The sequence below is a fragment of the Desmodus rotundus genome, chromosome 1, assembly GCF_022682495.2.
Source record: "Desmodus rotundus isolate HL8 chromosome 1, HLdesRot8A.1, whole genome shotgun sequence".
NCBI lineage: Eukaryota > Metazoa > Chordata > Mammalia > Chiroptera > Phyllostomidae > Desmodus > Desmodus rotundus.
The window spans coordinates 212,163,704-212,186,827 of record NC_071387.1 but is presented as its reverse complement, the minus strand read 5'-3'; the positions used below and the strand labels follow the sequence as shown (position 1 = coordinate 212,186,827).

At 45.4% G+C, this 23,124-nt stretch overlaps 1 long non-coding RNA gene across 1 annotated transcript; it reads right to left on the bottom strand.

Moving 5' to 3' along the window:
* Window positions 1-205: 205 nt before the first annotated feature.
* On the bottom strand, window positions 206-22,736 carry LOC128779638 (uncharacterized). The gene is made up of 3 exons (XR_008425712.1): window positions 22,718-22,736; window positions 916-1,061; window positions 206-278 (listed from the first exon to the last, which is right to left on the bottom strand). It is a non-coding gene; the product is annotated as an uncharacterized lncRNA (long non-coding RNA).
* Window positions 22,737-23,124: the final 388 nt, after the last annotated feature.

Here is a 23,124-nt window from a genome sequence, read left to right as displayed (position 1 = left end):
GGCCAGGAGCATCACCTCGTGACAGCAGAGACCCGCGGCCAGCAGCAGCGCCCAACCTCGGGTCCGTGTCGATGCTCATCTCTGGCCCAGAACTGCCAGCCCCTCAGGCCTGCCAGCCTAAATTGGCCTCCCACCCACCCCACCCACATCTCTGGCCTGGCCACCCCTCTCACCTGCAGCCCAGTCCTGCCTCTGACCTCAGACAGGCCCCGCCCCTCATCTGTGGGTTTGATTTTTAGTGGTCCACTTAAACAAAATCAGTCAGGAATCGACTATACCTGTGGACAGACATAAATGATGTATACTTTATGAAATTAAAGAGTACTCTGAAAAAGTTCTGAGAATAAAAGGGAAAGACACAAAGTGTGAGAAAATAGGAATTACCTAAAACATAGGGTACAAAAAGACAGAAGGTGAAAGAACGGGAACAGATACACAGGGTGGTACAAAAGCAGCTTTACAGTTGTTTACGTGGAAAATGATATCGTAATTATTAAATAATAAGACAACGATAAACTTTGATTCTCGTACTCGCAACTCTGACCCTATTTTTCTCCCATCCTGTATTACGCAAACATAAACCACATGAAAATTACGTAATAACATGCAGTGGACCTCGAGGTAAACAGAATTAGTAGAGATGAAGAGCACTTTATATCAATAGGTTTAATTTACCAGGAAGATCCAACTTCACCATGTACTCGATATCATAAACTTAAATTATATAGAACAGAGACACAAAAATATTTATAATCATACTAGATTTAACAAACCTCTCTCGTCAGGAATAGAGCATTCCTTTCATAAACAAGAGAGCACCTCAAAAAATTCAGTAAGGATGTAAGACATACCATGAGCAGCAAACTGGATTCAGCATCCACAGACAACCGAGTATACACAACTTTTCCTGCTCACCTGCACAAAGGTGATATTTCCAAAACGAAGAGATGCAGCTTGGGAGATTTTTTTATATCCACCATATTGTTATGAGGCCAGTGCCAATGAAAATTCGAAGGACTGAAATTAGATGAAGTATGTTTCTTGCTCACATTGTAGATAATCTAGAAATCATTTGTAAAAGGTAACTAGAAAGTTCTTACATTTAAAACTGATGAAATACACTTCTAAATAACCCTCAAAATAAGTCACAATTGGAGTTAAAAAATAATTGGAACTGAATAATAATAAAAATAATACATCAAAAACATATGGGAAAAGTAGTGATGAACCTGCACACTAGGGGGAAACAGCTGAAAATTCACATGTTCTGCATCCATATTACACACCCAGAATAATAAATTACATCCAGAGCAAGCAGAAGAATGGAAATAGGCAAGGAGAGAAGTCTGAAGGGTATATACTTAAAACAATAGCAGTTATTGGCAGTTTTCGTAGAATTTTGAATTAATTTTCACTTTCCTGTATAATTTAAATAATCTGTAACAAAAAAAAAGTCATCCTCATTTTGGGTTAAAAAAATACGAGGGAAAAACATGGCAAAATTTAAGAATAAAAATAACCTAGATTGCTGTGGTGACACCACCAGAGGCCTTTTCTCTGCTCACCCAGCCCCGAACTCCGCACTCAGAGGGGCCCATTCTCCAAAGTGCGTTTCTTTGTGTGCAAATGCAGCGGAGCAGAGAGGAAATGACAGGACCAGAGCAGAATGAGCAGCACAACCTCAGGGGGAACGTGCCCGGGGGCTGACTCACTGCAGGGCCTGCTCAACCCTGCTGCTTCACAACTAAGCAGCAACACTACACACCTGAACCACAAAGGTGCTGTTTCATGAGTCACCTGGAACAACACTGGGATTCCTCTCAGTCATGACGCACTCACAGCTATTCTGTACCAAAACGGAGCAACTCCAAAAATAACGGTCCCTTCTTTCCCACACCCCAACACTGGAACACATACTGACATTGAATTGGGGTCAATGACCATTAGTTAGTTCATAGAGGGAACAATTCCTTGTATGTGAAATGTAACCCAGAACACTTTCGGAAAAGGCAGTGTGAGCTGGGTGTGACAGAAAGGACAAAAGACAAAGGCCGGTTCTCCCATGGGTGTAATGTGCCCAAAAAGGCAACAGGAGCATCTGTGGCAAGGACTCGGGCTATCCCCGGGGGCTCTCTAGGGCCCAGGCGGCCTCTGTCGCCTGGAGAATGCCGAACGGACCCTTAACCACCACAGGACACCTGCATCCCGCTATATGCGGCCCTCTGACTCCATGGGGCTCGGACCCGTGGGGCCGGGGTGCCAGCAAATGGCCTGCGTTGCGGCAAACCCGTGACCCGTCCGTCCCATCCCCCCCACTGCGAAGATCCCCCTGTTCTTCCATTCGTAAAGGGGACCCCCTTTACGGATGGAAGAACAGGGGGGAGGCCCCCAGGAGATGGCTTTTGTCCGAGCCGCAGCTGGCCGGTTTCCAGCCAAGACGCGGGGCCCGGCGGGCGCAGGGCAGGCCCCACCCACGACAAGCCTCCCTAGGGGCAACGTGACCACCCTTGAGATATCAGGCCAGGTTCACAGGGTCCCAGGGCTCGTGTCCGGAGAACTGGAAGCTCTTCAGGCCACCCCGAGGACCGCGCGTTCTCACGTGGACCACACTTCCCAGCAGGCCTCCCACCCGCGCAGAGGCAGAGCGCCCACGGAAGACCTGGGGACCTGTGGCCCTAGCGGGGCACCGGACACGGTTCGGCGCCAGTTGCAGCGGGCCAGGGTGGGCGGGACGCTCACCCACGGACGCGTGCATCCGAGGGGACTCAGGCCTGCACCCCACCGGGGAGGCTAAGATTCTTGCTTTGGCTCAAACTGCCCCACCCTGCCCTGATGCCCCAACTTGGACCCAGAGGCTTCAAGTCTCTAAAGTCTGGGCTAAACTACGGGAGAATGCACTGTGACCGCCCCGACCCCGGTCCCCCAGCGCTTGAAAACCCCCTCTCCGTGAAGGCAGCGAAGGCCTCCTGTCCTTGGTGTCCACAAAGGCATTCACCTGGGGCGAACCTGGGCCCCGCTGAGCGGGACCACGCCCCAGGGCAGGAGCCTGGGGAGGCCACTGGAGCCACTGGGGCCAGGGCTGGGGATTTTCGCGGGGGCTCTCTCGGGGCCCAGGCACCCTCTCTTGCCCGGGAAGTGCCCACGCTCTCCCTTGACCCCCGCAGGACACCTGCATCCTGCTATAAGCGTCCCTGTGCCTCCATGGGGCTCAGACACATGGAGCCGGGGTGGGAGAAACTGGCCTATGTTGGGGGAAACCCTCAGACCCCTCCGTCACTTCCTCCCCACCGTGAAGATCCCCTGTTCTTCCATCCGTAAGGCGCTCCCCCCCTTGGTACTGAGAAACAGAGTAGTGTCCCAGGAGATATATTATTCACAGACTCGGCTGGCTCATTTCAGGGCAGGCCTGGGGCCAGGTACGTGCAGGGACCCTAGTTTAGAACCCTCCCCAAAAACAATTCCTGTCTTCTGCGGGGCAATGCCCCCCACTCCTGAGTCATCATCCCAGGTTTGCAGAGTCCTCGTGACTGTGTTCACAGAACTGTGTGTGTGGGGACTTTGCTTGCAGATCTCCTAGTCTGCTGGGGATGCAAATACGTCTACCGAGACAGGATCTGCTGGCGGAGGAAAAGTGGTTTATCTTCAAAGGGGAAGGGGACTGGGAAGAGCCTTTTCCTCAATGGGCTTTTATTAGGTTCAATTTGCATAGGGATACAGGTAAAGCTCATCAATCTTTGTCAGGCAGTAAGAATCAAACAATAGATAACATACAAAGAACTCTGAGGGCTTCTTCTCAGTCAGGGTCAGTTAGCTAAAGGGCTATAAAACTTTGGGAAACAAACTCATTTCATGCTTAGACCCTTAGGAGAAAACTGAGGGCATTCTTAGCAAAGCAGGTTTCACAGGGTTTTTTGTATTCTGTCTTAGGCCTGATTGCCCCCGGGGAACCCACCCTTTCCAGCATAGGGCTGCACCACCCTCTGTCATTGTTTCAGGCTTCAGTCAGGCAGGGGAAGTAAGGCAGCCAAGAGGTTAGGAGACTTCTTGCAGACAGAATGAGGACTCAGGCTATGTCAAAGCTGAGGGGCGAGGGTCCATCCCCCCTTTTTCTATAGCCCCCCAAGTCCTTCCCTGAGGGCCTCTTCCTGACCATGCCTGTCTGAGGTCATCCCTCCCTTGAGGAATCTTGCCCATCATTGGCTAACTGGTCAGGCTCAGGGTCAAGCAGGGTAAAGTAAATTGGGCAGGGGCAGTGCCCCTCCAGGGACATAAGCTTTGTCTCCTTAATGGCTTATGGTCCCAAGGTCTTTCACTCAGCCTTAGCCGTGGGGTTTTAGGGATTCTGACACCGGGCAGGGCGCTTCCCAGCACCTGCATGCTTTCCCTACTGCCCAGAGGACCACACATTTTTCTGGAGACCACTTTTCCAAGCATATTTCCCACCCACATAAAGGCAGAGTGCAAAAGGGTAGAACCAGGGACTGCCGGCCAAGACGGAGTATAGGGAACTGTTCCACGCACGCGAAATGCAGCCCAGATCCCACTCTGAAAAGCCAGTGGGAGCCAGGTCTGGCAGGAGGAGCCACACCCATGGACAGCTAATTCTGTGGGGAATCAGGCCTGCCCAGTACCTAGGCTGCTCTGAGACTTGCTTTCCCACAAACTCCCTCACCCTGGATTGAGGCAGCAAATGTTGACTGAGTATCTTTAACTTCCTAAAGTCTGTGCTAAACCACCCAAGTATGGAGTGTGACCAGTTCAACCACTTTCCCCCCAGGAACTGTAACATCCTTCTCTTTGATGTAATCAGCAGCATTCTGTCCTTGGTTGTACGTAAAAGATAATCACCTACAGTGAGCATGGGCACAGTAAATGTGGACCATCCTCTATGTAAACTGCCCAGAAAAGCAGTAAAAGCCTGTCCAGGCAGGGATCGGGCTTTCTCAGGGGCTCTCTCTGACCCTCACGCCCTCTCTCACTTAGAGAGTGGCCATGCCATCCCTTTTTCCCCACAGGATTTTTGTAGTCCCTGTGAATTTGTCTATTGCTGCCACAGCACACAGATCCCGCTGGCCAGGATCCGCATCAAGTTCACAGACACCCAATGCCAAAACATACACAGGCCCTGGAGTGTGGAACCTGGACCCTGGAGTAGAGCCAGAACCAACAGCTGAATGCACGTCAATTTGAATCACAAAGTAAACTGAATTGTGATAAAGATACTGCATACCAAAACTTACGGAAACATCTTCACCTTAAATGCACAGTATCAAAAATGAAAGCTGAAGATATACAAGTTTTGTGCCCATACTTACAACCTAAAATAGTCAATTAAATCCAGAGAAAGTAGACAGAAACATGCAAGTCGACATCTCCGCAAGTGTATGTACATAAAATGATAGCAGTTCTGTTTAACTTTTGGGGTAGAATTGTGAAAACATTTTTTTCTCACTGTTAAAGTAAGCAGCAACAAAATAAACTAAAAATGCTTTTCAGGCACACTTAGAGCTTTTTAAGCCATGACTATAGTCAGCTATAAACTAGGTTTCAACAAATGTCTCATAAACTACTTATTGCTCTCTTTGCCATTGATCTGCAAACCAGTCACAAGGTAACTAGAAAGTCCCTACATTTAGATGTTCTAAAACACACTTCTAAATACCTTCCCAAAATAAATCACAGTCAGACTGGGAAATAATTTACATAGAAAAATAATAAAAATACTGCATACCAGACCAACATCTTTCTACTTTCAAAAGTGATAAAAGCTTCAAACTGTTTCTCAACCAAAGGTGATTTCTGCACCCAAGGGGGCTTTAGGCAATGTGCTGAGTCATTTTAGACTGTCCTGAGGGGAAGGGAAGCCAGGGTGTGGGCAGTGAATAGAGGTCATGGATGCTAATAAGCACCTACAATGCAGAGGACAATCACCCAGGAGAAGGATTTATGTGGCGCCAAAAGGTCCATAGTGCTGAGAATGACAAACCCTGTTCTGTATCCTAAAGACTCCATTAGAATACAAACAGCATGTCCCTTTGCATCCTATGTCTGAAATGCTGCCTTTCTTGGAACAGGAAGCATGGAAGCTAAAACTTAAAGAATAAAAAAGGCCAGCCATCTGACAAATGTCGGGGAGAAGTGTCCTAGACAATAGATCGGGAGGCAAGGAAGACCCGTCCACTTAGGAGACCAAATCACACTGTGATTAAACACAGTAGCCATCTGAGGATCCCTGCTTCTCTCCACTGCTCCTATGTCACTGTAATAACTTCTTCATAATGTCACTTAGAACAGAGATTCTTACTGTTAGATTCCACATTTCACCATCTCAAGTTTTCCTCTTGGAAAATGTGGACATTTGCCACACTCTGTGTTCCTCAGATTACCTGCCCGGGGCACATTCCCTGTAACAAAATACTTCTGATTTCTACAACACCATGCTTCCAGGTCCCAAACTCATTTAAAATGCTAAGAAGGATGTTACTATTTTATTGAGTATGTATGACTAACAAAGAAAATTTTTCTGTCTCCTCACATTACCTCACTTCCTGTGTTCTTTCAGGCTTTAACTATTTCTAGGTCACCTACAGCTACAACCATGTGACGATCATTATTGCATGAGAGCATGTTTACCTTCGTAACTCATGAGAATTGATGAGAAATAATCACAAATAGAATTTAGTGCAGTGATGCGAAAATAACATGCTGAAATAAATATGCAGAAAGAGGAAATTAAAGATACAATTTTTAAAAAAGACTCAATAGCAACAAAACAGGTAAAAAGCCAACCAGGAATAAACTTAACAACAATGTACAGGATCTGTGTGAACGAAATTGGAAATTACCACCCAATAACACCAACTTTAACAAATGAAAAACATCACCTTGTTTCTGGGTTAAAAAATGGGTATCATTGTATATCCATGGACCAAATTTATCTATAACTGAAATATACTCTAGATAAACATAGAAAAGTGGTCTGCAGTAAGTGGTCAGCTAAATTGGGACCTGAGACATGTACCCCAGAAACAGTCTGGCCCCCCTTTTCTGCTCCCCATAGGGTGGCTATGTCTACCCTCAACACCCCCCAACCTCATAGCCCCGACGCAGCTCAGTTCCTGTCCGTAGATTGCATTGCTTGCGTCAACATAGGCTGTGAGCAACACATCGGGACCACGAAGGCCAGAGACCAGCCGCAGCCTGCAGCACCTAATTTCCAGCCTACCTGGTTGCTCATCTCTCCCCCACAATTGCCAGCCCCTCACGCCCCCCAGCGTTAATTGGCTTCCTACCCAGCCCCACCCACATCTGTGGCCCCCTCTCACCTCCTGTGCACGTTTTTGTCTACCTTCTCTGGATTTAATGTACTATTTTAGGTTCCTAATATGGGTACAAAAATTGTAAATTTTCAGCTTTTATTTCTGATAATGTGAATTTAAAGGCGAACATGTTTTTCATAAGTTTTGGTATGTAGTATCTTTATCACCATTCATTTTCAATTATTTTGTAATTGAAATTGTGTTTTACCTTTGAGGTTGTTTATGAGTATATTATAGTAAACTACCAAATATAAGGAGTTTCCTGAGTCCCATTTCTGGAAACTGAATTCTGGCTGGAGTGCAATGAGAGCACTTCAGAAACATTGTATATAATTTCACTGCTGGGATGGTTGTTGAAACTGGCTTTATATTGGCTTGGCCTAAAGATAAAAACTTTTGGGAAGATGGAATTATGAAGAGGCCTGCTATATTGCAGAAAGCAGTGGAACAAAACGGTGAATACATTGTTCAATACAGTTATTGGTGAAAATGAAAAACGTGTCTTCCTTTGCGTCTTAGCATAAACACTGGATGAACCTTTTAGCCAAGCAAATAGTACAGTGTTCCAAGTGTGCTTCTCTGCTGCCATCTCGTGGGCATTTCAGGAATAACATGTTAGGGGCAGGTGAGCAGGAAAAGTGGTTGACTGCAGTTACAACATCAATGAATGTTCATTGTAATGTTATTTAGACGTGTATTTAGTAACTTTTAAATATCAGGACTTACTAGTTACCCTTTGTTCATGATTTCTATGTTAACAGCAATGACAGTAAGAAATATACTGTATGTAATTTCAGTCCTTTGAAATTTGTTTAAACTTGCCTTAGCACAGGATGGTCCCTTTGAAAATTGTCCCAAGTGTGTCTCGCTGCTGCCACCTCGTGTGTGAGTTGGGAATAACAGCTTCGTGCAGGCCGGCGGTAAAAGTCATTGGCTATAGTGAATTATCTACTAAGGGTTTGTGGAATGTTACTTGAGAAGTGTCTTTCATTACATTTAAATGAAAGGACTTTCTAGTTACCTTTTGTTTCTGAGTTCTACATTAGCAGCCATGAGGCTGAAACATATTTTCTATAATTTCAGTCCTTTGAAGTTGGTTGAGAACACAGGGATGGTACAATAGGGTCATTTCCAAAATGTTCTAAGTGTGCATACTGCTGCCATCTTGTGGGCTTTCTGGGGAATGACATCTTAGTTGAGTCAGGAAAAGTGGTTGAATCCAGGGGAATATCAATGAGTGTTGATGGCAGTGGTATTTAGAAGTGCACTTCAAAACATCTAAGTGTAAGTACTTTCCAGTTACCTCGAGACTAGTTTCCAGAATAATGGCCAAGGAACAATAAACGTGATTTATGTGACATAGTTGGAACTGGCTTTATAGTGTAATCAAGTTGTTAAAAGTTGCAGGTGTGCTTCAAAATCACTTGTCATTGGCTTTATGTGTTGCAGCTTCCTTAAACAACGTGGAGGGAAAATTTATTCATAATTTTGCACTAAGAGGTACAAGTAAAAAAGAGTAAAATAGAATAAGCGCCATCGTTGTATGTATGTGCCCTTCTGGACATCTCTACAGGCTCGTTTCCTCCACTTTGCCTGGACCTTGTTTACCATTTCAGATTCCTTGTATGGGTGCAAAACTTGTGCATTTTAAGCCTCTGTTTCTAATGTGTGCATTCAAGGGTGAGAATTTCTTTCTCAGGTTTTGGTCCGTAGCATCTTTAGCATCATAGAGGTCAAGTTACTTAGTAATTCAAATAGTGGTTCATTTTGGAGGTTCTGTAGGAGTCTATTTGAGAAGGTCTGTACAGCAGAACTTTGTCCTCATCCATTCCCTGTGAGTGCCAGCTCAAGTGCCATTAGAGCAGAAAACATATTGTATGGGCTTTCGAGGCTGTGATGATGGTTGAAACTTGTTTTAAATGGGATTGTCCAAAAAGTCAGTTCGGCCCCCCACTGCACCACCTCTGCATCACCCCCAGCATGTAACCTGGTGCCGGTCCCGCATACTTGCCTTTAATGTCATTTGAAACTGTTTTTTAGACAGTATTGTGACAGCTGTCATATCCCCCTGGGATGAAAAACCTCATGACAACTGGTGAATGTGTGTGTGGCCCTCTTCCCACTGAAGATGCATGAACATAAGGAACATTTTTGGCCCCTCAGTCTGTATCATTTCCAGAAAGGTACAAGCGCAAGTGTAAAGCAAGAAAACATGCTTGGTGTGTACGGAGAAGATGCTGAGTCTGATGGAACGTGTGAGAAGTGGGTTGCAAAGATTCATGCCGGAGATTTCTCATGCGCAGTTGCCCCACAGGTAGGCAGACAAGGTGCAGTGGAGAGCCATACAGGGCAGACGTTAACAGAGGACAGACCACCTTATGGCACGCAGGAGACAGGAAACATACTCAAAGTATCCGAATCAAGTGTCAAAAAGCATTTGCAGCAGCTTGATTATGTTAATCTCTTTGACATTTGGGTTCCACAGATGTCAAGCTGGGTGGTGGGGGTCCCATCTTGACTGAATTTCCACATGCAGTTCTCTACGGAAATGGAAGGGAAACATTCCATTTCCAAGACAAAGTGTGAGGGGATGAACCATTGATATTTGAGAATAATGTGGAACAGGAGATATTGAGGGAAGCCCAGGAACCCCTAGCAGCCCCTCCAAAGGGAGGTCTTCATCTGAAGGAGGTGATGTCCTACAGTGGGAGCTCCTTACGGAAACCCAGCGGACTTCTCCCAACAAGTACGGGTCTCTGTTAGACCAAGTGAAAGCCACCTGAGGGAAAATGTCCAGAATTTGTTAGGAAAGACAGGGGAGCTTCAGGATAAGGCAGGAGCGTGCCCGCTTCTCTTTGGTGACCAGGGGAAAACTGTTCCCGCCTGGCTGGGCAGTCGTTGTTCATCCGCAGTCCTCACCAGAGCTTGCACTTTGCATGACCGTTTACTTTGGTCTTTGTGAATTTCTCTTATTGGAGAGGAATTTTCCTTCCCTGCAAGACTGCAGAAGACACCTGGAAGAGTTCCCTGGTCTGAAAGAGGACAATGTTGTGGGATGATGGAACAGTGAATTAGCTTGAAAGGTGGCAGAGGGCAGTGGAACAAAACGGTGACAACGTTGTCCAGTGGTTGTTTAGTCCCGTTGTTTGAGGGAAAATGAAAATTGTGTCTGTCATGGCATCTGATGGTGAGAAGCAAACAAAATTTTTGGCCAAGCCATTAATACACTGTGTTCTAAATGCTGGTCTTTGCTGCCATCTTGTGGCGATTCGTAGGAATGACACGTCAGTAGACGTCAGCAGGATCAGTGGTTCATTCCAGGGGAATATGAATGACTTCGGATAGCAGGGGTATTCAGAAGTGCATTTGAAAATGTCAAAAAGTCAGGGATGGCCAGTTACCTTGTCACTGGTCTCCAGATTAACCACCAAGAACGCAATAAGCATATTTTATGTGACATTTCTTGGATCTGGCTGTGTAGCGTGCTAGAGGCTGCTTTCCACAAGTTCCAAGTATGCTTGAAAATCACTTGTAATTTGGTTTGTCTGATGCAGAATCCTTCAACTACGAGGAGGTAAAATTTATTTAAAGTTCTCTACGAAGAAGTAAGAAAAAGTGAAGTAAAATACAAGCACTTTCATTTTATGTATATTCCCCTCCAGACATGTTACGGGCTCATTTACTAAACTTTCCCTAGAGTGCGTTTACTATTTTAGGGTCCTCGTTCAGGTAAAAAGCAAAGGAACCTTTGTGGGAAGCCAATAGCAGAGTGTGTGTTCCAACTGTCGGTCTCTGCTACCATCTTGTGGTTATTTTGGGGAATGACACCTCAGTGCAGGTCAGCAGGAAAAGTGGTTGATTCCAGGGGAATATGAATGACTTTGGACAGCAGGGGTATTCGGAAGTGCATTTGAAAACGTCTAAATGTCAGGGCTGGCCAGTTACCTTGTCACTGGTTTCCAGATTAACGGCCAGGATCGGAATAAGCATATTTTATGTGACATTTCTTGGATCTGGCTGTGTAGTGTGATAGAGTTGGGTTTCTTCTACAAGTTCCAGGTATGCTTGAAAATCACTTGTAATTTGGTTTGTGTGATGCAGAAACCTTAAACAACGAGGAGGTAAAATTTATTTAAAGTTCTCTACCAGGAGATGAGAAAAAGTGAAGTAAAATACAAGCACTTTCATTTTATGTATATGCCCCTCCGGACATGTTTACGGGCTGGTTTACTCAACTTTGCCTAGAGTGCGTTTACTGTTTTAGGGTCCTCGTTCGGGTAAAAAGGAAAGGAACCTTTGTGGGAAGCCAATAGCAGAGTGTGTGTTCCAACTGTCGGTCTCTGCTGCCACCTGGTGGCCATTCTTGGGAATGACACCTCAGTGCAGGTCAGCAGGAAAAGTGGTTGATTCCAGTGGAATGTCAAGGACTTTGGGGGGCAGTGGTATTTACAAGTGCATTCGAAAACATCTAAATTTCAGGGGTGTCCAGTTACCTTGTGACTGGCTTTCAGGTTAAGGGCAAAGGAGCCATTGATACGTTTTATGTGACGTTTCTCAGAACTAGCTCTGTAGCGTAGTAGCGTCAGTCTTTGACAAGTTGAAGGTGTGCTTGAAATTCGTTTGTCTTTGCTTTGTTGCAGCTTCCTTAAACAACGTGGATGTAAAATTTATACATAATTCTGCACCAGGAGGTGCAGAAAGAAAGGCAAAGTAAAATATCAGCGCTATCGGTGTATGTACTCTTGTTTCCTCAACTTTGCCTGGACTTCCTTTTCCATTTTCGGTTTTTCCTACATGTGCAAACCTTGTACATTTCCAGTTTCTGTTTCTGACCTGTGCATTGAGGGGTGAAGAATCCTTTATCAAGAATTGGTAGTTAGCATCTTTAGCGTGATTCGGGACAGGTTACCATGTAATTCACATGGTGGTTCATTTTGGAGCTTCTGTAGGAGTCCCTTTCGCAAGTGCTGAACAACAGAACTGTCTATTTGTCTATTCTCTCTGAACACTATGTTAAATGCTATGGGAACAGAAATTGGGCTGTATACTATTTTGCGGCTGCGATGCCGGTTGAACCTTGCCTTAAATCCGGTCAGCCAAAAGGCCTCTTTGGCCAAAAAGCCTCTTTGGTTAAAAAGTCCATTTGGCCAATAAGTCTGTTTGGCTGAAAAGTCAGTTCAGCCACAAGTCAGTTCAGCCTGCAACCCCACTCCCCCAACTCCACCCCATCACCTGTCTCTGGTCACCCATACTTGCCCTTTAACATCATTCAAAACTGTTTTATTAGACGGTATAGTGACAGCTATTATATCAGCTTTGCCCGCAGAGCCCCTCATCTGCCGAGGATGAAAATAAGTCTACTGAGACACGATCTGCTTGGGGAGGAAAGGTGGCTGATCTCTCCAAGGAGAAGGTCCAAGAGCCTTTTCCTCAATGGGCTTTTATTGGGTTCAATTTGCATAGGAATACAGGTAAAGCTCATTAGTCATTGTCAGGCAGTAAGAATCAAACAATAGGTAAAATTCAAAGAACTCTGAGGGCTTATTCCCAGTCAGGATCAGTTAGCTAAAGGGCTATGAAACTTTGGGAAACAAACTCATTTCATGCTTGGACCCTTAGGAGAAAATTGAGGGCATTCTTAGCAAAGCAGGTTTCACCGGGGTTTATATATTTTTTCTTAGGCCTGATCACCCTGGGGAACCCACCCTTTCCAGCACAGGGCTGCACCACCCTCTGTCATTGTTTCAGGCTTCAGTCAGGCAGGGGAAGTAAGGCAGCCAAGAGATTAGGTGACTTCTTGCAGACAGAATGAGCACTCAGTCTAAGTCAAAGCTGAGGGGCGAGGGTCCATCCCCCCTTTTTCTATAGCCCCCCAAGTCCTTCCCTGAGGGCCTCTTCCTGACCATGCCTGTCTTAGGTCATCCTTCCCTTGAGGAATCTTACCCATCTTTGGCTAACTGGTCAGGCTCAGGGCCAAGCAGGGTAAAGTAAAGTGGGCAGAGGCAGTGCCCCTCCAGGGACATAGCTTCGTCTCCTTAATGGCTTATGGTTCCAAGGTCTTTCACTCAGCCTTAGCCATGGGGGGTTTACAGCTTCTGAAACAGGGCAGGGCGCTTCCCAACTACTGCATGCTTTCCCTCTTATCCAGAGGACCACACATTTTTCTGGAGACCACATTTCCAAGCATGTCTCCCACCCACATAAAGGCAGAGTGCAAAAGGGTAGAACCAGGGACTGCCGACCAAGATGGAGTATAGGGAACTGTTCTACGCGGGGGAAATGTAGCCCAGATCCCACTCTGAAAAGCCAGCAAGAGCGAGGTCTGGCAGGCAGGACCCATGCCCACACACACAGCTACTTCTGTGGGGAATCAGACCTGCCCTGTACCTAGGCTGCTCTGAGACTTGCTTTCCCAGAAACTCCCTCACCCTGGATTGAGACAGCAAATGTTGACTGAGTATCTTTAACTTCCTAAAGTCTGTGCTAAACCACCCAAGTATGGAGTGTGACCAGTTCAACCACTTTCCCCCTGGAGCTGTAACATCCTTCTCTTTGATGTAATGAGCAGCATTCTGTCCTTGGTTGTGTGTAAAAGGTAGTCACCTACAGTGAACATGGGCACAGTAAATGTGGACCATCCTCTATGTAAACTGCCCAGAAAAGCAGTAAAAGCCTGTCCAGGCGGGGATCGGGCTTCCTCAGGGGCTCTCTGTGGCCCTCATGCCCTCTCTCACTTAGAGAGTGGCCATGCCATCCCTTTTTCCCCACAGGATTTTTGTAGTCCCTGTGAATTTGTCTATTGCTGCCCCAGCACACAGATCCCGCTGGCCAGGATCCGCATCAAGTTCACAGACACCCGATGCCAAAACATACACAGGCCCTGGAGTCTAGAACCTGGACCCCGGAGTAGAGCCAGAACCAATAGCTGAATGCACATCGATTTGAATCACAAAGTAAACTGAACGGTGATAGAGATACTGCATACCAAAACTTATGGGAAACATCTTCACCCTTAAATGCACAGTATCAAAAATAAAAGCTGAAAATATACAAGTTTTGTGCCCATACTTAGAAACTAAAATAGTTAATTAAATCCAGAGAAAGTAGACAGAAACGTGCAAGTCGACATCTCCGCAAGTGTATGTACATAAAATGATAGCAGTTCTGTTTAACTTTTGGGGTAGAATTGTGAAAACATTTTTTTCTCACTGTTAAAGTAAGCAGCAACAAAGTAAACTAAAAATGCTTTTCAGGCACACTTAGAGCTTTTTAAACCATGACTATAGTCAGCTATAAACCAGGTTTCAACAAATATCTCACAAACTACTTATTGCTCTCTTTGCCATTGATCTGCAAACCAGTCACAAGGTAACTAGAAAGTCCCTACATTTAGATGTTCTAAAACACACTTCTAAATACCTTCCCAAAATAAATCACAGTCAGACTGGGAAATAATTTACATAGAAAAACAATAAAAATACTGTATGCCAGACCAAGATCTTTCTGCTTTCAAAAATGATAAAAGCTTCAAACTGTTTCTCAACCAAAGGTGATTTCTGCCCCAAAGGGGGCTTTAGGCAATGTGCTGAGCCATTTTAGACTGTCCTGAGGGGAAGGGAAGCCAGGGTGTGGGCAGTGAATAGAGGTACTGAATGCTAATAAGCACCTGCAATGCAGAGGACAATCCCCCAGGTGAATGAGTTATGGGGCCGGAAAGGTCCATAGTGCTGAGAATGACAAACCCTGTTCTGTATCCTGAAGAGTCCCTTAGAATACAAACAGCATGTCCCTGTGCATCCTATGTCTGAAATGCTGCCTTTCTTGGAACAGGAAGCATGGAAGCTAAAACTTAAAGAATAAAAAAGGCCAGCCATCTGACAAATGTCAGGGAGAAGTGTCCCAGGCAATAGATCTGGAGGCAAAGGAAGACCCATCCACTTAGGAGACCAAATCACACTGTGATTAAACACAGTACTCATCTGAGGATCCCTGCTTCTCTCCACTGCTCATATATCACTGTAATGACTGATTCATAATGTCACTTAGAACAAAGATTCTTACTCTGTTAGATTCCACATTTCACCATCTCAAGTTTTCCTCTTGGAAAATGTGGACATTTGCCACACTCTGTGTTCCTCAGATTACCTGCCCGGGGCACATTCCCTGTAACAAAATACTTCTGATTTCTACAACACCATGCTTCCAGGCCCCAAACTCATTTAAAATGCTAAGAAGGATGTTACTATTTTATTGAGCCGTTAATCTATGTATGACTAACAAAGAAAATTTTTCTGTCTCCTCACATTACCTCACTTCCTGTGTTCTTTCAGGCTTTAACTATTCCTAGGTCACCTACAGCTACAACCATTTAACGATCATTATTGCATGAGAGCATGTTTACCTTTGTAACTCATGAGAATCCACGGAAAAGTATCACCAATAGAATTTAGTGCAGTGATGCAAAAATAACATGCAGAAATAAATATGCAGAAATAGTAAATTCAAGATACAATTTTTTTAAAGACTCAATAGCAACAAAACAGGTTAAAAAAAACTGGGAATAAGCTTAACAACAACGTACAGGATCTGTATGAACAAAATTGGAAATTGCCACCCAACAACAGCAACTTTAACAGATGAAAAATATCATCTTGTTTTTGGGTTAAAAAATGGGTATCATTGTATATCCATGGACCAAAGTTATCTATAACTGAAACATAATCTAGATAAATATAGAAAAGTGGTCCCACAGTAAGTGGTCAGCTAAATTGGGACCTGAGACGTGTACCCCAGAAACAGCCAGGCCCCCCTTTTCTGCTCCCCACAGCGGGGCTGTATCTGCCCTCCACCCTCCCACCTCATAGCTCCGACACAGCTCAGCTCCTGTCCCTGGTTTGCGTTGCTTGCGTCAGCTTAGGCTGTGAGCAACACCTCGGGACCACAGAGACCAGAGACCAGCAGCAGCTGGCAGCACCTAACTTCCAGCCCACGTGGTTGCTCAACTCTCCCCCAGAATTGCCAGCCCCTCATGCCCCCCAGCCTAAATTGGCCTCCCACCCAGCCCCACCCACATCTGTGGCCCCCTCTCACATCCTGTGCACATTTTTATCTACTTTCTCTGGATTTAATGTACTATTTTAGGTTCCTAATATGGGTACAAAAATTGTAAATTTGCAGCTTTTATTTCTGATAATCTGCATTGAAGGGTGAAGATTTCCTACATGAGTTTTGGTATGCAGTATCTTTATCACCATTCATTTTCAATTATTTTGTAATTCAAATCATGTTTTACTTTTGAGGTTGTTTATGAGTACATTACATAACTACCAAATATAAGGACTTTCCTAAGACCCATTTCTGGAATGTGAATTCTGGCTGAAGTGAAATGAGAGCACTTAAGAAACATTGTATGTAATTTCACTGCTCTGATGCTTGTTGAAACTGGCTTTATATTGGCTTGGCCTAAAGATAAAAACTTTTGGGAAGATGGAATTATGAAGAGGCCTGCTATATTGCAGAAAGCAGTGGAACAAAACGGTGAATACATTGTTCAATACAGTTATTGGTGAAAATGAAAAACGTTTCTTCCTTTGCGTCTTTGCATAAAAACTGAATGAACCTTTTGGCCAAATAGTACAGTGTTCCAAGTGTGCGTCTCTGCTGCCATCTCGTGGTCATTTGAGGAATAACATGTTAGGGGCAGGTGAGCAGGAAAAGTGGTTGAGTGTAGTTAGAACATCAATGAGTGTTGATTGTAATGTTATTTAGACGTGTATTTAGTAACTTTTAAATATCAGGACTTACTAGTTACCCTTTGTTCATGATTTCTATGTTAACAGCAATGACAGTAAGAAATATACTGTATGTAATTTCAGTCCTTTGAAATTTGTTTAAACTTGCCTTAGCACAGGATGGTCCCTTTGAAAATTGTCCCAAGTGTGTCTCTCTGCTGCCATCTCGTGTGTCACCTGGGAATAATAGCTTCGTGCAGGCCGGCGGTAAAAGTCATTGGCTATAGTAAATTATCTACTAAGGGTTTGTGGAATGTTATTTGAGAAGTGTCTTTCATTACATTTAAATAAAAGAACTTTCCAGTTACCTTTTGTTTCTGAGTTCTACATTAGCAGCCATGAGGCTGAAACATTTTCTATAATTTCACTCCTTTGAAGTTGGTTGAGAACACAGGGATGGTACAATAGGGTCATTTCCAAAATGTTCTAAGTGTGCATACTGCTGCCATCTTGTGGGCTTTCTGGGGAATGACATCTTAGTTGAGTCAGGAAAAGTGGTGGATTCCAGTGGAATATCAATGACTGTTGATGGCAGTGGTATTTAGAAGTGCGTTTCAAAACATCTAAGTGTAAGGGCTTTCTAGTTACTTTCTAGTTGTCCAAAAAGTCAGTTTGGTCCCCCACAGCTGCACCACCTCTGTGTTGCCCCCATGTCATCACCTGGCAACGGTCCCGCATACTTGCCTTTAATGTCATTTGAAACTGTTGTTTAGACAGTATCGTGACAACTGTCATATCCCTGTGGGATGAAAAACCTCATGACAACTGGTGAATGTGTGTGTGGCCCTCTTCCCACTGAAGATGCATGAACATAAGGAACATTTTTGGCCCCTCAGTCTGTGTCATTTCCAGAAAGGTACAAGCGCAAGTGTAAGGCAAGAAAAGATGCTTGGTGTGTACGGAGAAGATGCTGAGTCTGATGGAACGTGTGAGAAGTGGGCTGCAAAGATTAATGCAGGAGATTTCTCATGACAGTTACCGCACGAGTAGGCAGACCAGGAGCAGTGGAGAGCCATCCAGGGCAGATGTTAACAGAAGACGGACCACGTTATGGCACATGGGAGACAGGCAATATACTCAAAGTATCCCAATCCAGTGTCGAAAAGCATTTGCAGCAGCTTGATTATGTTAATCTCTTTGACGTTTGGGTTCCACAGATGTCAAGCTGGGTGGTGGGGGTCCCATCTTGACTGAATTTCCACATGCAGTTCTCTACGGAAATGGAAGGGAAACATTCCATTTCCAAGACAAAGTGTGAGGGGATGAACCGTTGATATTTGAGAATAATGTGGAACAGGAGATATTGAGGGAAGCCCAGGAACCACTAGCAGCCCCTCCAAAGGGAGGTCTTCATCTGAAGGAGGTGATGTCCTGCGGTGGGAGCTCCTTGCGGAAACCCAGAGGGCTTCTCCCAACAAGTACTGATCTCTGTTAGACCAGGTGAAAGCCACCTGAGGGAAAATGTCCAGAATTTGTCAGGAAAGACAGGGAAGCTTCAGGATAAGGAAGGAGCACACACATTTCTCTTCGGTGAGCAGGGGGAAAGTGTTCCAGCCCCGCTGAGCAGTCAGGATTCATCCGCAGTCCTCACCAGAGCTTGCACTTTGCATGACCGTTTACTTTGGTCTTTGTGAATTTCTCTTATTGGAGAGGAATTTTCCTTCCCTGCAAGACTGCAGAAGACACCTGGAAGAGTTCCCTGGTCTGAAAGAGGACAATGTTGTGGGACGATGGAACGGTGAAGTAGCTTGAAAGGTGAGAGAGGGCAGTGGAACAAAACAGTGACAACTTTGTCCAGTAGTGGTTCAGTCCCGTTGTTTGGGGGAGAATGAAAATTGTCTCTGTCATGGCATCTGATGGTGAAAAGCAAACAAAATTTTTGGCCAAGGCATTAGTACACTATGTGTTCCAAATGCTGGTCTTTGCTGCCATCTCGTGGCCTTTCTAAGGAATGACACCTCAGTACAATTCAACAGGATCAGTGGTTGATTCCAGGGGAATATGAATGACTTCGGATAGCAGGGGTATTCAGAAGTGCATTTGAAAACGTCTAAATGTCAGGGCTGGCCAGTTACCTTGTCACTGGTTTCCAGATTAACGGCCAGGATCGGAATAAGCATATTTTATGTGACATTTCTTGGATCTGGCTGTGTAGTGTGATAGAGTCGGGTTTCCACAAGTTCCAGGTATGCTTGAAAATCACTTGTAATTTGGTTTCTCTGATGCAGAATCCTTCAACTACGAGGAGGTAAAATTTATTTAAACTTCTCTACGAAGAGGTAAGAAAAAGTGAAGTAAAATACAAGCACTTTCACTTTATGTATATGCCCCTCCAGACATGTTTACGGGCTCGTTTACTAAACTTTGCCTAGAGTGCGTTTACTATTTTAGGGGCCTCGTTCGGGTAAAAAAGCGAAGGAACCTTTGTGGGAAGCCAATAGTAGAGTTTGTGTTCCAACTGTCAGTTTATGCTGCCACCTCGTGGTCACTCTTGGGAATGACACCTCAGTGCAGGTCAGCAGGAAAAGTGGTTGATTCCAGTGGAATGTCAAGGACTTTGGGGGGCAGTGGTATTTACAAGTGCATTCGAAAACATCTAAATTTCAGGGGTGTCCAGTTACCTTGTGACTGGCTTTCAGGTTAAGGGCAAAGGAGCCATTGATACGTTTTATGTGACGTTTCTCAGAACTGGCTCTGTAGCATAGTAGCGTCAGTCTTTGACAAGTTGAAGGTGTGCTTGAAATTCGTTTGTCTTTGCTTTGTTGCAGCTTCCTTAAACAACGTGGAGGTAAAATTTATACAGATTTCTGCACCAAGAGGTGCAGAAAAAAAAACAAAGTAAAATATCGGCGCTATCGGTGTATGTACTGTTGTTTCCTCAACTTTGCCTGGACTTCCTTTTCCATTTTCGGTTCCTCCCACATGTGCAAACCTTGTACATTTCCAGTTTCTGCTTCTGACCTCTGCATTGAGGGGTGAAGAATTGTTTATCAAGAATTGGTAATTATCATCTTTAGCGTCATTCAGGTCAAGTTATCAACTAATTCCTATGGTGGTTCATTTTGGAGCTTCTGTAGGAGTCTCTTTCGGAAGTGCTGAACAACAGAACTGTCTATTCGTCTATTCTCTGTGAATACTAGGTTAAATCCTATGGGAGCAAAAAATGGACTGTATACGATTTTGCGGCTGCGATGCTGGTTGAACCTTGCCTTAAATCGGGTCAGCGAAAAGGCCTCTTTGGCCAAAAAGCCTGTTTGGTGAAAAAGTCCATTTGGCCAATAAGTCTGTTTGGCTGAAAAGTCAGTTCAGCCACAAGTCAGTTCAGCCTGCAACCCCACTCCCCCAACCCCACCCCATCACCTGTCTCTGGTCACCCATACTTGCCCTTTAACATCATTCAAAACTGTTTTATTAGATGGTATAGTGACAGCTATTATATCAGCTTTGCCCGCAGAGCCCCCCATCCGCCGAGGATGAGAATAAGTCTACTGAGACATGATCTGCTTGGGGAGGAAAGGTGACTGATCTATGCAAGGGGAAGGGCTAAGACCCTTTTCCTCAATGGGCTTTTATTGGGTGCAATTCGCACAGGAATACAGGTAAAGCTCATCAATCATTGTCAGGCAGTAAGAATCAAACAATAGGTAACATTCAAAGAACTCTGAGGGCTTATTCTCAGTCAGGGTCAGTTAGCTAAAGGGCTATGAAACTTTGGGAAACAAACTCATTTCATGCTTGGACCCTTATGAGAAACCTGAGGGCATTCTTAGCAAAGCAGTTTTCACGGGGTTTTTTGTATTCCCTCTTAGGCCTGATCCGCACCAGGGAAACGCCCTTTCCAGCACAGGGCTGCACTGCCCTCTGTCATTGTTTCAGGCTTCAGTCAGGCAGGGGAAGTAAGGCAGCCAAGAGGTTAGGAGACTTCTTGCAGACAGAATGAGGACTCAGGCTATGTCAAAGCTGAGGGGCGAGGGTCCATCACTGCCTTTTTCTATAGCCCCCCAAGTCCTCCCTGAGGGCCTCTTCCTGACCATGCCTGTCTTAGGTCATCCCTCCCTTGAGGAATCGTACCCATAATTGGCTAACTGATCAGGCTCAGGGCCAAGCAGGGTAAAGTTAAGTGGGCAGGGGCGGCACCCCTGCCAGGGAGATAAGCTTTGTCTCCTTAATGGCCTGTGGTGCCAAGGTCTTTCACTCAGCCTTAGCCATGGGGGGTTACAGCTTCTGAAACAGGGCAGGGCGCTTCCCAACTACTGCATGCTTTCCCTACTGTCCAGAGGACCACACATTTTTCTGGAGACCACATTTCCAAGCATGTCTCCCACCCACATAAAGGCAGAGTGCAAAAGGTAGAACCAGGGACTGCCGGCCAAGATGGAGTATAGGGAACTGTCCCACGCACGGGAAATGCAGCCCAGATCCCACTCGGAAAAGCCAGTGGGAGCGAGGTCCAACCGGCAGGGCCCACGCCCATACACACAGTTACTTCTGTGGGGAATCAGGCGTGCCCTGTACCTAGGCTGCTCTGAGACTTGCTTTCCCAGAAACTCCCTCACCCTGGATTGAGGCAGCAAATGTTGACTGAGTATCTTTAACTTCCTAAAGTCTGTGCTAAACCACCCAAGTATGGAGTGTGACCAGTTCAACCACTCCCCCCCCCCCCCCCCCCCCCCGCCCCGGAACTGTAACATCCTTCTCTTTGATGTAATTAGCAGCATTCTGTCCTTGGTTGTACGTAAAAGGTAATCACCTACAGTGAGCATGGGCACAGTAAATGTGGACCATCCTCTATGTAAACTGCCCAGAAAAGCACTGAAAACCTGCCCAGGCAGGGATGGGGCTTTCTCAGGGGCTCTCTCTGGCCCTCACGCCCTCTCTCACTTAGAGAGTGGCCATGCCATCCCTTTTTCCCCACAGGATTTTTGTAGTCCCTGTGAATTTGTCTATTGCTGCCACAGCACACAGATCCCGTGGGCCGGGATCTGCATCAAGTTCACAGACACTCAATGCCAAAACATACACAGGCCCTGGAGTCTAGAACCTGGACCCTGGAGAAGAACCAGAACCAATAGTTGAATGCCAGATCTCCGCCCCAATCCTAAAACTGTCCCCACAACCCAGGACAGACCATGTACACCGAATGCCAGCCACTGGACACCAGAGACTGACAGAGAACTCTGGACACCAGAATCCATCCATCAGACCCTAGAGCCAGAGCTGCCTGTGGATCCCACACACCAACCCAGCATGCAAAGCCACACTAAAGAGACTCCACATCCCAGACTCACAGCCCCAGGCCACAGACCCTGGAGACAGAACCTAGATCTGTAACCAGGATCCCACAGCCACACTCCAGAGTCGGAGCTGGGCAATGGAGCCCAGTTGCCAGATGCCAATGCAGGAGCAGAACCAAGTCCTCCCAATGTAAACAGAGCCAGCAGTCAATGAAGAACACTCCTAAGTCCGAGCAACTGGCCTCACAAATACTTTTCATGCCGGTGTAAACGTACAGAGAAGAAAGTGACTCCCACCACTACTAAATTGTACCAAGCCCTGCAGAAATAGACCAAAAAGGCTGACAGAGCAAAATATAATATTAATGCTTACTTTTGCCAGCAGATGTCCACAATCTCTCAGAGGCTGCACTTTCCAGAAGTTAGTGTCCCAGCCATGCATGTCACACGGCCAGCTCACCAACACTGCAGGGTTTAAAACATTATTTTTGCCATACCTTCTAAGTTCTAAGAGCTGGGATAACAATCAAATTAACATAATCTAATTAACAGGAGGTATTCAATGTCAAACATACGGGCAAGGGGAATTCATATTCAAATGAATACCAAATATAAGGAGGTGATATTGGGTATACAGGGTATTTTGGAGAATGGAAGAACAGAGTCTTAGATTTCAAAGGTAAATGGGGAACATGCAGGCAATTAAAAAAAAAAAAGCCAGCATACCTGGCAGATTAATTTCTGTCGGGCAATTCCCAAAACCTTAACACACAAGGAGAC